General features: G+C 36.4%; 1 non-coding gene across 1 annotated transcript; it reads left to right on the top strand.

The window, feature by feature from the left end:
• Nucleotides 1-1,684: 1,684 nt before the first annotated feature.
• Nucleotides 1,685-1,757, top strand: TRNAR-ACG (transfer RNA arginine (anticodon ACG)). The gene has a single exon. It is a non-coding gene; the product is annotated as a tRNA-Arg (tRNA).
• The last annotated feature ends 10,178 nt before the right edge of the window (nucleotides 1,758-11,935 follow it).

Genomic DNA, 11,935 nt, shown 5'->3' with positions numbered 1-11,935 from the left:
TATTGATTGTATCTTTATATTTTCCTTGTAACGCTAAAGCATGTGATACTTTCAAAGATTCTCATTACTCTTGAGGGTAAAAAGTATAAAGGGAAAACATTAGCAATGTAAAATTGCGACTCCTAATGCTTCCTATTATACTTGACGAGACTAATGTCTTTGTATGCACATCACATTTCTTAGCAACGACTCATTTTCTGAGTCTTTGTTTATGAATTTTTTCTTCAATGTTTGTTCTCAAACCTTAGCATTATGTTGGTTTACAGAACATTCGATAATTAATATAAGTAATTTGAATGCGTTTCTCGGAACAAGGTTCCAAGTTAAGTCGAAAGCTAATAATAATAAGTCTTTAATAGGAAGTCTTTATAACAGATTTTATCAGAACCAAAATTTTCAGTTATACCTGTTAATAAAATCTTACAATATTGTAACTGACAAGTTATAATTAACTTTGTTAACTACTTTGTTTAATTGTTATAATCAACTTTTTGTTTTCATAATGAACCTTCATCAGGTGTTTTTCCCATCGTTAATCTGATTAATCGATAAATACTTTTTAAAAGAAGCTCTTGAGAATACTTTGATGAAATATGAATATTGGGTTAAACTTTTAGGTTTAAGATGCCCTCCGAAAAGTGCTGAAAAAGATGAAAGCTTTTTTTTCTCTTAATTTTCCGCTCCAAGGAAAAAACTGAGAAAGCCAAGCTATGTAGGATATGATGTATCGATCTCTTGAAGATGTTTACCTCCCAACGTCTCGTCTCGTGATATATGAACCTTTTTCATTCTTGGGTCAAAGATGAAACGGAGAAAGTATTTTGCATTTTACGAAAAGAAAAAGGATGAGGAAACTGAATTTCCAGCCAAGATCAGGTATCAAGATGGATTGCTAGAATATCACTAATGGGGAACACGGAGAGTCGGGACATATAAAAGAAGGTGCGGTGTGTGTAATATAAGAGAGGAGCAGCTAAATATTCAGGTATATATGCTGGCACACAGTTTCAACTGTGTGTGTGTATATATATATATATATATATATATATATATATATATATATATATATATATATATATATATATATATATACACACGCAGCTAATATCCAGCTCTATGGAGTCATGACAGTATATAATTCATTAGGTTTAAATTTAGCAAGTATGAAAGTATCTACACCATTTTAATCATTATCATTTAAGGAACATAAAGTTGCAAAGTCTTTTTCAGGAAACTAGTCTTCTGGTAGTTTATTCGGTTCAATGAAATACCTCCTTATCTCATATTCTCTTATCGCTTATTTCTGTATATGTTTATTAATTATGGCATTGTACAGGATAAGATACGGCGTGTAGTTGAAGCCCTCTTGAATGGTGAGGACCTGATAGGAAGAAGAGAGAGTGAGGGGAGGCGGTATGTCAGCTGGTGGCGTTGGCCTTTTGTCCCATACCCAAAATCATACCGAAATATAACAAGGGGGACCAGGTCCTACACTGCTCGTGTGCATGTTAAAAAAATCTTTGCTTCAAATATCTCTATATATAAAAATTTAAAATTTTATTTCTTAATTAGTTGGAAAATATCAATATCATTTATGTGAAGAAAACTTATGTAGTATTGATAAAAGAATAAGTTAGTTTGAGGAATGAATAATTAGTGCCTTGAAACTTTTTTCCGTTAGAACGGCCTTGTGGCGCAACAGATAACGCGTCTGACTACGGATCAGAAGATTCCAGGTTCGAATCCTGGCAAGGTCGAGATCATCATTTTGTACCATTAGCACTTTTAAATCATGTTGGAGCGATAAGGAGATATGTTGTTATTTGTATTAATATTGTTATTATTTGTAGGTGGGGAGATCGTCTTAGGTTCCTTGTTCCGTTTGTGACGGTCTCGTATTTCACTAACTTATTTATTTGTTTATTTATTTCCTGTTATTAATTTGGTGTTTTTGTTTTGCTTTTTGTTCTTTTATCATTTTATGAATTTCGATTTATTCTTTGTAACTTTTTTTTATATATTCATTCTACTTCCGGATATCTTCATTGGATTCTTTATTCATTTCCAGAAATAAAATATACAATTTCTATTTCTAAATATCTATCTATCTATCTATCTATCTATCTATCTATCTATCTATATATATATATATATATATATATATATATATATATATATATATATATGTATGTATGTGTGTGTATATATGCATATATGTGTGTATATATATACATATATGTGTGTATATATATACATATATGTATATATATATATATATATATATATATATATACATGTGTGTGTGGAAGAGAGAGAGAGAGAGAGAGAGAGAGAGAGAGAGAGAGAGAGAGAGAGAGAGAGAGAGAGAGAGAGAGATTATACATACTATCTCAGTCTTGTGTTGTTTGTTCATATTGACCAAAAGGGGTTTTATTCTTGGCATATGAATATCAAATTAAATCTTAAGAGAAGAAAAGCCTCAATATAATTTAAGATTTTAGATTTCCACATTAATTTAAAACTTTAAATTTTCACATTTCAATCCAAGCAGTATGATTACCACATTAGCTTAATGCAATCTGAATGATGCTTAATAGTATATTACATTTGCATGTAGTTGATAGTACAAACCTCGCTTTAACATCGATATTGTCAGGAAGTTGATGCTTTGTTGACGTTAATGAGACAAATCATTAGGACTCGAGCTTCTGCCTTCCTCTTGGAATCCTAATGTCCATGAATTATTCTGATGAAAGGAATCGGTATCGGAGACGTGGCCGAGAATAATGAAGGATAATGAGGGATATCGTTAGGGATATCGTTTGTACTTTGATGAGGAATTGTTACAACGCGTCTGGTTATTCAGCCATTCCTTCGGTGTTCTAATAGGATAGAAACTAGTTGTTTATGCAACCCGTCAAAAAGGATGGCTGAATGTTTAGATAGATATGCACACATACCCACCCCCTTCTCATCGAGGTATGATTAGCCTACTCCCCCCCCCCCTCTACCAGCGGGACGGTGAGTGACAGATTAGTTACACCAAGGTCTATAGATATAAGTTATACGACTGGTAATGCCGCTGAGCGTTACCATATACACACACACACACACACACACATATATATATATATACATATATATATATATATATATATATATATATATATATATATATATATAAATATATATATATATATATATATATATATCTATATATATATATATATATATATATATATATATATATATATATGTGTGTGTGTGTGTGTGTGTGTGTGTGTGTGTGTTTGTGTTTTTATAGCCAGACACTTGCTGCCTGTTTTATAAGGGAGATTCTGTTGGCTATTCAGACAGCAGTTTATATGGTTAAAGTTTGTGCGTATGTTTACTTGCATTACGTTGTTATATCATGTTTCATATTGATATGGTAGATTCAGATGGTATTTGTTTATTTGATTTATAATACTTTAAGAATTTACCCGAAATAAGAAGTAATCCTATTGGTTTCCTGAAAACAATACAGAATAGTTTGATCCTGGTAAACATTGACATCTAATATCGTTTCAGAATGTAAATTTATGATCTCTGCCATTCCAAGTAAATTGCATTATTGTATTCCTGTTCGTAAAGAACAGAGGAAATTGAATTTGCTTTCAAGTGAATATCTTTTGAACAATCACTGGACCTCCATAACATTCTTATATTGGAGTTTGCACTCTTAAGGAATTATGTTCTTGTTTAATTGTTTGAGTTTTTTTTTTATACCGTTTATGAAAATTAAGGAGGAATATCTCTTTGCATTTGATATAAGAGTTGGAAAGTCTCTTATCAGTTTAGAAACACTAGAGTATAGACAGTAAGAAATATTTTAAAAACTTGTCTGTTGATGAAATATTAATAATGAATGAAAGTTTCGTATCAGCAGATTTTGTGGTTTTATGAATCTAGTTCAAAGTACCGGAAATTTATCCCATGAAGATTTACCGTAGTTTATTATTTTGATGATTGAATTTTGCATTAATTTAATCATAGATCAGTAGCATTTAATTACAACGGAGTTCTCACAACAAAAAAGGTTAATGGACTGAATGACAATGCTGTTGTATGCTAAGAAATTGTGCTAGTTTGACCTCTTCCTGTTTTGAGCTCGGTTTCCTCACTAAACGACTTGGAACTGACATTATCAACACAGTCAACCAAACCGAATTCGTGATGCCAGCGTACATAAACAGAAGTTCGTGATGCCAGCGTACATTTGATATACTGTATACTCAAAATATACTTAGTTCACTCAATTTTTGATTAAGTATATTTTGAATATACAGTATATCAAATGTACGCTGGCATCACGAACTTCTGCTTATGTACGCTGGCATCACGAATTCGGTTTGGTTGATTGTGTTGACAATGTCAATTCCAAGTCGATTAGTGAGGAAACCGAGCTATTTTCTTTTTATAACCCCTTCCCCCTTCCTCAACATATGGTGCTAATTATTGCTTTCCCAGAATCTAAATAACCACCTAATTACTGTGCAAGAAGATGAGAACTGCTGGATTGTAACATTTTGGAGTAAATGAAGAGCGTGGTGTTGTAAACAATTACCATATAACCATTTGTAGTCTACTGCTGGACAAAGGCATCAGACATGTCATTATTCTTGTCTAGAGGTTGGCCATTTTTCAGAACCACGCTGGCCACTGCAGATTGGCAATATTATGATATTTTAGTGTGAGCGCTCATATATATATATATATATATATATATATATATATATATATATATATATATATATATATATATATACAGATTAAATATCTTAGTATATTTCTAATAAAAAAATAGAACAGAGCGTAAAGGAATAATCTCAACAATTTGTGAAGTAAAAGTTGATGATGATGATGGAGCAGCAATAAAACGATGTACAGACAGAGAGCGAAAATATTATTTAATCATTCTCTCGTATCCATAAAGTGAGAAAAGATTTGTTACAAGTTATAGGAATAAAAATTTCAAGTAAATAATAAGGAGAACTTTATACAATATTTTGAGTCAGTAGACATTAATATTATATTTATTAATAGTTTTAATAACAAAACAAGTTTTACTTTTAGATAAAAATAATATTGATTATATCTATCAATATTTGCTTTTATAAATTAAAATCTACTCTACGAAATTATACGTTCAAAGGAGGAAAGGAAGTCTTGTATCAATCACTTCCGAGCGAATTTATTCCGAAGTTCCAAAGGAAATCTTGAAGAACTCGTCCAGAGACTTGAGGCGGAATTAGATAAATGTTAAAAAAAAAGATTGTAAACTTGCTACAATTAAATATTCATTAAAATTACAATTGAGTATCGTTTAGAAAAATATTTTTGTTTTTTATATTGAAAGTAATTCTAAGTCTAAAAATAAGCGTATGAAAATTCAATGATGTTTAATTTCTTATAAATTTACATAATGACCTCAGAAATTTTCAGTTGAAAAAATTATTCTGACTTGAACGTTCCAAAATCCTCTCCGTCTCCAGGGATATGATATGATGATTAAATACTCTTTTCTTTACTGCGTTTCATTCTACCTTGAGGCGTCAGTGACCCTGGCAGTTATGACGCCGCCTAGTGTCAATGACCTTTGTAGTTGCGACGCTAGGCAACCTAATCAATCTTCAAATATGATCATATGATAAAACCCCTGATATATTATTGTTGTTAGCTAAGCTAAAGCCCTAGCTGAAAAATCTGTATGCTTTAAGTCCAATGGTTCCTACAGGAAAAAAAAATAGCCGTGTGTGAGAAGGAAAGGAGGAAATAAATAAACTGCAAGAGATGTAATGAACAATTCAAATAACACAATTTAAGAACTGTAAGAACGTTAGAATCGATCTTTCATAAATAAACTATGAAATAGAGACTTAAGTCAGGATTTTTAACATAAAACATTAGCTACAAGTTTGAACTTTCGAAGGAGATTTATATGTTCATAAGAATCTTCTCGGTGTCAAGAATATGTAGACAAAAGACTATGTCGGTATTCATCACTGAAATCTTGTGCAAGAATGGAGTTGTTGACAAGTTTTGAAATACGATACGGCTCCCTTCATAGTACTTTCAGAGCTGGCACGATGAGCGGTTGAGTACAATATAGTTTATATATGACTAATCTATTTTAATGTTGTTACTGGTCTTCAAGTATTTTATATTTTTATTCGTTTTATATTTCTATTCGTTACTAATGTATGATTTATTTTCTATTTCCTTACTTCCTTTCCCTACTGGGCTACTTCACCTGTTGGAACCCTTAGCCTTGTAACCTTGTGCTTTTCCAACCAGAGTTGTACTGTAGCTTGGCTAGTAATAATAATGATGAGACTGATGTAGGCGACTGGAAATACTTGATTGGATTATTGGAATTTGTATTCCCTTCGCATTGCACGTGTTGTTATGCCCAGCCAGGCAGGGTTGTTTAGTGTGACACAGCTGAGCGTTTTATGGATCTTGGATTACAAGTGAGCGGTTTAGGGGTCGTGTCGTAGATTGCGACCTGATTTGTTATGATATTAAGCAGGTCATGTTCAGCCTTGTGTCCTCAAAAGCATAAGTAAGCTTGAAAGGTCGTGGGTTCGGGTTAACGGAAATAAGCTTGATAATGGCATCTAATAGAACACCACTATATAATTATTCTCATACTAGTGTTTGCAACCCGTCAAAAATGGCAGCTAATTGTTTAGATAGATATGCACACGCACGCACACACATTCAACCTCCCCCTCCCCATTTGCTAACTATAACCTGCTGGTTTGGCAATTTGTGGGAGATTGTTGTTTCCGAGTATACCTCTTGCAGTCCCCTTTCACCAGAGTAGAATTGCTCCCTCTCCCCCTACGTTTGGCAATGTCACTCATACTGACAGGAAAGATATATATATATATATATATATATATATATATATATATATATATATATATATATATATATATATATATTTATAACCAGACATGTGCTCTTCATTATGTAGGAGAGGAATATTAAGGAGGGAATCATTATCCGTTCTTATATTACCTGTAGGGATCAAAGGATTGGTTAACAGGATATAAGCTGAGCTAGAGTATACCGATGACGCTGTCCTTCTTAACAGTACACCACAGGACTTGCAAAGGTTGCTTACCAGAATGCATGAAATATCACATGTTTGGGTTCTAGATGAAAACAAGAAAGACAGATGATGACAACCGAATATGCAATAGAAGATTAAATATCATTAGAAGGATAAAGGATTAATGAGGTGGAATCATTTAAAAAATTAGGAACTATGCTCTCTAATAGAGGGTTTTCAGAATTGGTGTTGAATGAAAGATTAAAATAAAAATCAGACAATGGCTAGGTTTGGTAAAATGTAGACATACAATCGCCAGAAATTACTGATAAAAAATCAGGCTATACCTGTATATCAGTTTAAGTGAGATCGGTGTTACTGTATGGACACGAGTCGTGATATGACAAAATAACAATATCTTAGGAGTTTGCAGGTTTGAGAACAAAGCACTCAGAAGATTATTGCGAGTTGAATGGCAGGACAGAATTAGAAATGAAACTATATGAGAGATTACTCGAGCGTCATATGTGGATGAGAATCATGGTGAGGGGTAGATGAAGATGGTTTGGGCATGGTCTTCGCACTCCCCAAGAGAGATCAGTTTACCATGCTTTCAACTAGGCCCCTGAAAGCAATGAAAGAGTTGGAAGACCCAGGCCTACATGGCTGAGGAGTATGAAGTGTCTAAGTGTGAAGGAGATGATGAATGGAGAAGCATTGATTTAAAAGCTCAAGATAGAGACGATTTGCGAAATCTAACTGAAGCTCTTTGGGTCAATAGGCTTAGGAGGAGACGATGATGATGATATATTTATATACAAGATAAGAGGTGTATATATTTATATATATATATATATATATATATATATATATATATATATATATATATATATATAAACATGTGTATATTATAAATGCAAATATATATATATATATATATATATATATATATATATATATATATATATATATATGTGTGTGTGTGTGTGTGTGTGTGTGTGAATGTATAAAACTCACTTGTGATGTCTTTTTTCTATTAGAAAATAGCATGTAGCAAAAATATCTATGATATAATTGTTAATATTTATACACAACAAATATAACCATGTGTAGTCTACTGCTGGACAATGGCATCAGACATGTCATTATTCTTGTCTAGAGGTTGGCCATTTTTCACGCTGGCCACTGCAGATTGGCAATATTGTGATATTTTAGTTTGAGCGCTCATAGAAATTCAATGTAGTATGGGTGACATGGACTAGTATAGCTTCGACGATCATTATATATATATATATATATATATATATATATATATATATATATATATATATATATATATATATATATATACAGCTTAAATATTGTAGTACATTTCTAATAAAAAATAGAACAGAGCGTAAAGGTATAACCTCAACAATTTGTGAAGTAAAAGTTGATGATGATGATGGAGCAGCAAGAAAACAGAGAGAGAGCAAAAATATTATTTAATCATTCCCTCATATCCCCGGAGTAATAATAATAAGAATAGGGAAGTGGGGAATATGGGGAAAGGAAGAGTACCTCTGGATACAATCCAGTTTATAGCTCAAAGGCAGGTACTCGGGATGGGAAAGATTAAGGAAATAGGGAGAAAGAGAAGTACAGGAGAAGAATAAAAGAGGGGCAGACCCTCTTGTGAGTGAGAAGACTTTCTAGAAGTTATAAGAATAAAAATTTCAAGCAAATAATAAGGAGAATGTTATAAAATATTTTGAGTCAGTAGACATTAATATTATATTTATTAAAAGTTTTAACAACAAAATAAGTTTTACTTTTAGATAAAAATAATATTGATTATATCTATCAATATTTACTTCTATAAATTAAAATCAACAATACGAAATTATACGTTTAAAGTAATGAAGGAAGTCTTGTATCAATCACTTCCGAGCGAATTTCTTCCGGAGTTCTAAAGGAAATCTTGAAGAACTCATCCAGAGACTTAAGGTGGAATTAGTAAAATATAAAGGAAAAAAAATTCAACTTGATCCAGTGAAATATTCTTTAAAATTACTATTGGGAATTATTTAGAAAAATATTTTTGTTTTATTTATTGTGAAAGTAATTCTAATTCCAAAGATAATCGTATAAAAATTCAATGATGTCTGATTTCATATAAATTTACATAATAATATCCGAAATTTTCAGTTGAACAAATTATTTTGACTTGAACGTTCCAAAATCCTCTCCGTCTTCAGGGATATGATATGATGATTAAATACTCTTTTCTTTACTGCGTTTCACTCTACCTTGAGGCGTGTACCAACCGTGTGTCACACAATTGTACATAATTCCTATTGTATATATTATGCTTGTATCTGCGCTCTTCCCTCGCACTAAAAAGAACCTGAATGATCATGTCTCCGGTTTTCCTCTGAACTTTGTCTGTCTCTCGAACATGCCATGTCCTGTTGCCTTGCCGTTTTGTATATAAAAGAGAGTGTTCTATAATAACATAGCTCAGTCGTTTCCAATCTGCCTTTGATTTCACAACTCCTCTCTCGGCCCGTCACATTGGTGACCCCGGAAGTCGACTCGCTCCCACCGCCTTCCACCCCCACCCCCTCGCCCCTCCATCGTTGGTACTATGGCGGACTCTACGGCAGTTGGTGCTGCGGCAGCTCCATTCAAACTTTCATCGTTTGCCAGTGGAGAGGCGTTTGCTTGGTTTCAGCGCGCAGAAGTCCAGTTTCGTATCAGGGGCGTGACTCGTTCAACCACCAAAGCGGATTATGTTCTTGCGGCGATACCCGAGGACACCTTCCCAGAAATATCCGACTGGCTTTGTGAACAAGGAGACACCCCAATAGCGTATGACGACCTCAAATCATACCTTCTGCAGCAGTACTCGCCGTCGCCAGCCGCCCGTATAGCAAAGCTTTTTCAGCTCTCGCAACAACCGTTGGGGGACCAAAGGGCTTCGCTTGCCCTCAGGGAAATGACCAGTATCGCTCGCCTTCAACCTGCCGCAGACGGCTCTCCTCGTGAGGTGAACCTACTCCGTGCCCTTTGGATACGCCGTTTACCTGAACCTGTGCGCGCTGCCATACCCGATGTCGATAGTTTACCCATAAAGGACTTGATGACCAAAGCCGACGCCCTTATGGACAGCCACTTCAAGACCTCCATCAACGCCTCCACCCCTGACGACGAGGATGCCTATTCAACGTCAACCGAAGCTGACATGAATGCCGTAGGACATACACGCCTACCCCGTGACGTGCCGAAGCGGCGACAAAGCCGCCCACCACCCACCAATCGCTCGCGCCCCAACGAACGACTTCTACAGCCACTTACTACCTCCCATCCGCCGCAGTTTTGCTACTACCACTTCAGATTCGGGGCAACCGCGAAGAAATGTGCCAAAGATTGTCAGTGGCCAAAAAACGTGTAAATAGGCCATCGCTTGTGGCGGTGGCCTCCCATGTTTCTAATCTTTTCTTTTTACAGGATGCAGGAACGGGCGTGCGATTTTTGGTAGACACGGGTGCTTGTCGTTCTCTTTTGCCAAGGAAACTCTTCAAGGCACAACGTAGTCTGTCTACATCTGCCGACGTCCGCTTGGTAGCTGCCAACGGATCTGCGATACCCACCTATGGTTACGAGAGCCTCACATTATCGTTCGGAAACGGTAAATTCAATTGGAAGTTTCTCGTTGCTGACGTCACAATGCCAATCCTCGGTGCGGATTTCCTCTCTCATTTCCACCTTCTGGTCGATGTCGCCCACCGGCGATTGGTCAACGCAGACTCGTACTTGTCGACACCTCTTCAACCCGCCCCCTGTAACCTCGCTCTCCACATCAGCGCACCCACGGATGCCTACGCCCACCTCCTCACGTCGTACCCGGAAGTTTTCCGTCCAGAACTTCGCCAAACGCCCACGGTTCCTGCCAAGCACGGTATTTATCACCATATCAAGACGACGGGACCCCCAGTCTTCGCAAAATTCAGACGTCTGACACCGGAACGATTGGCAGCCGCCAAACAGACGTTCGCCGAAATGGAGAAAATGGGCCTTTGCCAAAAGGCCTCCAGCCCATGGTCGTCACCCTTACACATCGTTCTGAAGAAAGACTGCTCCCTCCGTCCGTGCGGGGATTACAGGCGCTTGAACATGCAAACAGAACCAGATCACTACCCCCTCCCAAACATTGCCGATGTAACCTCCTACCTGCACAAAGCCAAGGTTTTCTCTACGCTCGACCTCCTGAAGGGGTATTATCAGGTGCCTATGAACCCAGAAGACATCCCCAAGACCGCCATCACCACTCCGTTTGGCACATACACCTTCAATTACTCCTGTTTTGGCCTTCGTAATGCTGGGGCAACGTTTCAACGTCTCATGGATGGCATCTTAGGGGACCTCCCTTTCTGTGTATGTTATGTGGACGACATACTTGTGTTCTCCTCCTCGAAAGAGGAACACCTCCGTCACCTGCGCATCGTGCTCAACCGCCTGCAACAAAACGGCCTTGTAGTCCGGTACGACAAGTGTACCTTTGGCGCCAACGAAGTGTCGTTCTTAGGGCACCGTATCACTCCTGAAGGAGTCCATCCCCTCCCTGAGAAGGTAGCAGCCATTCAGAATTTCCCAACGCCCTCGACCGTCAAAGCTCTGCAGGAATTCTTGGGCATGATCAACTATTATCACCGTTTTCTGCCAGCCATTGCCGCCACTCTTGCTCCCCTCTACGCCTCCCTCAAGGGCAAGCCAAAGGACCTGAAGTGGGGTCCCCTTCAAGAAGCAGCCTTCTGTAATGCAAAGAAGGCCCTATCAACTGCTGCGGCTCTCACT

This window comes from Palaemon carinicauda, chromosome 3 (assembly GCF_036898095.1).
Source record: "Palaemon carinicauda isolate YSFRI2023 chromosome 3, ASM3689809v2, whole genome shotgun sequence".
Lineage (NCBI taxonomy): Eukaryota > Metazoa > Arthropoda > Malacostraca > Decapoda > Palaemonidae > Palaemon > Palaemon carinicauda.
This window is presented reverse-complemented; position numbering and strand designations above follow the sequence as displayed.